This window comes from Seriola dumerili, unplaced genomic scaffold (assembly GCF_002260705.1).
Source record: "Seriola dumerili isolate Sdu_G_001 unplaced genomic scaffold, Sdu_1.0 BDQW01000102.1, whole genome shotgun sequence".
NCBI lineage: Eukaryota > Metazoa > Chordata > Actinopteri > Carangiformes > Carangidae > Seriola > Seriola dumerili.
The window spans coordinates 878,907-883,690 of record NW_019174357.1 but is presented as its reverse complement, the minus strand read 5'-3'; positions in this window follow the sequence as shown (position 1 = coordinate 883,690).

The window sequence follows — 4,784 nt, the reverse complement described above, 5'->3', positions numbered from 1 at the left end:
CTGTCGGTAGGTCTGTGCAAATTCATTGGAGTCTGGCCCAACCCGCCAGCTTCCAAGTAGGCTACAATCCTGCGACGCGTTCAGGTCCGCCTCGTAAAAAAGAATACTAATTTTTTCACTTTCAGTGACTTTTGTTGTGGGTGATTTATTTTAGAGGGACTTAAATTAGAACATTACAATCAGCGGTGGACTGTAGTTAAAATATTCAGTACTATAGGTCTATAAGTACTTCATCATTTACATTATCTGCTAGGCTACTTACTTCTAGTCTGCTACACTTCAGAGAGAAATAATGTAGTCTACTTTTTCATTCATTTAAATGGTAGCTGTAGTTACTCATTACTTATGAATATAGCTCATAAAATATGTTGCATTGTCATCAACTAAATTATCCAACTGTATATAAAGTAGTTAAAATGAGTTTAACCTCCACCACCAACAACACAAATTGCCTCTTACATTAATGTCAGTAATAATCAAATGATATATAACACTCACATGGTCCATTCTGCTGTCTAATGTGTATTTTTACTTTCAGTATATTTTGTTATTAATACTTCCATACTTCTATTTAGAGCACTACTAGAGTTACTATTACTATTACTAGAGTAATAGTGTTTAACATTTTTATGTATTTTTACTTTAATTCAGTACTTCTTCTGCCACTGTTGACAACAAAATACTTCACTGTAATACCAGCTGTTAAATCGGGTAGAACTTCACTCTAAGATCATCACCAAACTGGAGTTTCAATATACATATACCAGTAGCTTCCTAATTCAAAACCAGTAAGCAAAGCCTACTAAATTATAAATCAATTACTCACTCTCTCATGAAGTAATTCTTCCTCCTCTTCTTGTATTTTAGGCATTTTAGTTGCTTGAATGTGTAGCCTATTACTGTAAAGAAGTTTTTAAGAACTTTATCTACTTACACCCTGCGGAAGCAGATGTCACAAATAAAAATGACATACAAGTGGAAAGATCAAAGCACTCCCAAAACATGGGGGTCTTGAGCTCATTTTGAAGTTGTTGAAGATCAAACTTTAGGAACAACATACTCAAAGGCATGGTCTTCCTTGACTGCAATATATGCTGATACAGATCTGTAGTAACTCAGTAAAGTAGATGGTTGTCTGAATTGATGATCAGGCTACCAGTGAGAGGTGAAAATTAACACATGCTCCTTTCTAGCCCAAATAGACATAGAGGAATAAACTAGTAGTTGACAGCACAATTTTTTTCTGATAATTTGATGATTTCTTGAGATTTTAAGAAGAACTTGTTCTCTCTCTCTCTTAACATGGCATCTATATCCTAGGATTATGTGATGCTGCACGTATTCCAAAGTGGTCATCTGAACCCATACCTTACTTTGCTTGCCATTTTAGGAACAGCTAAACATGTTCTGATACCTCATCCGTATGTTTAATACATCCAGGCACAACAACTTGCTGGCTCCAAGTCCTGTAACCACAGGGCAAAAACACACACACGCTCCGAAATGCACAATCCCCTCCTAAATATCATATTTGGACAGAAATATCCCATATTCTAAATTGGTAGTTGAAGTATTTAATTTCCAATAGCGCATGAAGGCAGCATCTCAGCCCAGCCAGAGGCCTGCCAAGCCCTCCACCTCGCCCTACTAGCTGCCTGAGTTCAAAACGTCAGGTTTCTATTAGCTACTGTTGCTTTCGTGGTTATTCTATAGATAGACTCTCTGTAGCAGTACATGAGCACTGTTTCTGGAATCAAATAGCTTAAAAAAAACAAAACATGCAGAGCTTTAATTCAAACGATAGCCTAGATAATAGAAGAAGAAGCAACAGCACTGGACTTTTAGAAATCCTTTAAATAACCTGTGTGAAATGCTGAGGTAATGGTTTCTAATTCTGTTAACAGAGAATTGAAAAAGAAGTTAGATGCCTCACATGGCCCACTTTTCAACAATGAGACAGTGTACACACTAAAAGCACTCCCTCTTCCTAATGGGGACAGAAGTGGAAGAAAGGATGAGAAAGGAATGCATTACGTCTGCATGGCATGTGTAAACATCCAGAAAGCCAATATGCCTTTAGTCTCACCACACACACTCTCAAGACATACAAGCTGACTGCTCTGAGCAACTGTTAGTCTGGTATTTATTTTTTTTTTAGCCACGTGTCCCGTGTTAACTCTGCTGTCCACTCAAACTGTCAAGTAAACCCAATTTCTTTTTCGTCACTGCAGTTTTTTTAAGAACAGCTCCTGAGGCGTTTGTGTGATTTGTGTTGGCTCATCCTCAAAAAGTCAGTCTTGTTCCCAGAAAGTAGCCCGTAAAAGAATTGGAAAGAGTCATGCAGTAATTTTAGGTTTCTCCTGCGCTCCTCCTACCACAGCTTTATTTCCACAGCTTGACGTCAGTCGGTCGACACCGTCCACAGCTGGCAGCCTGACAGAGGACCTGCTGGACAGCAACAACGAGGCCTCATGAGACTTGGAGGAGTGTGGCTATAACAAGTGTTCAGAGGTGCTGTTAAAGGTTTAAACTAAATAAGAGATGTCTGAAAAATGGAAGGGGGACAAGCGGCTGAAGAAGCACACAACGGCATGTGTTTGACATAGTGGATGTGCTTGGTAAGCCAGGCTGAATTACACTTCTGTGTTTCTCTCTATGCCTGTGAGTCTGTAGAGAGGTTATTATGTAAACAGACTGCACATCTACTACATCTTATATCAGAGAGCCCAGGACTTGTTGAAGAATACAGTCCTGAGGCAGCGTCTGAAAGCCTCAGTCTGCACTGTTGTTTGAATAGCAGATGGAGAAAGAGAATAACACAACTCAGTTTTAACCAAGGAAAAAATGTGTCAGTCTGGATCCTGAGACTGAGATTAACTACTAACTATTCCAGAGTTTGGTAGAATTTTCAAGGACATAAAATTCAATGTGTAAAGTATTTTAACTCTCACTCTATCTCTTTTTTTTTTTTACAGGGAAGGAATGTGACTGGAGGAGGGTAAAATTTGCAAACCGGAGTGAGACACAACTATTCACTAAGAGGTCTGGGCTGGAGGCCAGCTAAGCAAAGGGCAGCAGTAGGATTTTAGAGACAGTCCAAGTGACATGTCCTGAAATGTACGTAGGCCTTGAACTCCTCCTCACAGGGTAAATGGGACAATTAGACACCAAAAAAGTAACCAGGTTTCTGACCTCATAGTGGAGAATACGAAATAAAATTGAGCAATTTTCTGAATTAAGAACTTAAACCTCTGTTTTCATCTCTATACCAGAGCATTGTGCTACTTATCATATGAAAGGTAAATCTGCTGGTGACACATATCCATGATAAAGATCAAAATGAAAAAGGCCAACTAATGACCTAATGATCTTTAGATTAGGTGTTGCTTTCAAGACCCAGTAAATGTGTTTCAGTTTTCAGGACATGCTGTATAATTACATTAAAATGGCTTGTCATATAGGTATATTACTTTTATAATCCACTAGATGGCAATATACCCCTAATATATTACAGACAGGTGTCGCTCACACTTTGCAGTTTACTGGAAACTTTCTCTATGTGATGTTCCATTTTTGTTTCAACATCAAAAACAGCAGAGATGGTTGTAGTTGAATCTGTAACTAACAGGTCAGAATACAGAAGATTATGATGCCACCTTTCCTCAAGAAGATGATATTGTTATCCTAAATGTACATCATATAATTATAGCATTGAGCCTGAGTCTTGTAGCTACAGTTGAAGACATTTAGGGAATTTGGGGTTTTACATGACTTCAGTAGTTGTGTACATTCTTCTGTTGCACACATAATCATACATGTTACAAATTGTGATTTTTTTTTTTTTTTTAGCCTGATTCTGATATTTCTTTTGGTTTAAATATCTGACAATTTATCTGTTTTTAGGCAAATCACTTAAAGAGATGGCATGGATGAAAAGTCTTCAATATGATTAAGAATATTAAACATTTCTAACATTCATACAGTCGAGCCATGACAACAAACTCTTGCTGACGAAAACAGTGTGATATGGTCAAAAGCTCAGAGTGAGCTAGTGGACATTGAGATGAGACTGTTTTTCCAGCTGTTACCAAGGTAAAGAATGAACTGTCAAGCTCAACATAATAATTTGCAGAAAAAGTGATACAATACAATTATTTTAAAAAAAAATAAGCTACAATGATTTTAGTGGGCAGTCATTTGTTTTTTAATTGGGTGGGATTTGCTGGGGACATTTGGACTCATGATGGAAAATATGGCCCTAGGCCTGTAACATCACCGCTGATTACACAGACATGTAGCCTAATAACAGTCATTATCTCCTAGTAGATGTTAGTAGCCGATGTGAAATGTAGGATGAAACGTAATTTTAAAAAATCAGCACACCTGATACTAGTTTAGCCCACTTTCTATCCCATTACAGCAGTGATTGTTTGTAAATAAGCCCGGGTCACACGCAGCAGCTCGATACACCCGATCCCTCTTGTTTTGGCTGCCATTGAACGTCTCATTGCAGCTACTGTCATTCACACTTAAAGGCAGAGAGATGAGTGAAGGCACTGTTTGTGTGTTTACGAAGCTGAGGCTGATACCCTTTCCTCTTGCACCTCCACTCTCTCCACCTGGCCTTGGCCGACTCTGACACCCGGACCGCGGCTCTGCTTGAAAACAAACTGCGGCGGCGGCTCCGGTTACCTGGCCCCGATCGATGCGCTGCAGGGTGTCGCGTTGCCGGGAGGGTTGAGTATCGATGCATGACCGATCGCTATCATAATCACACTTCCCCC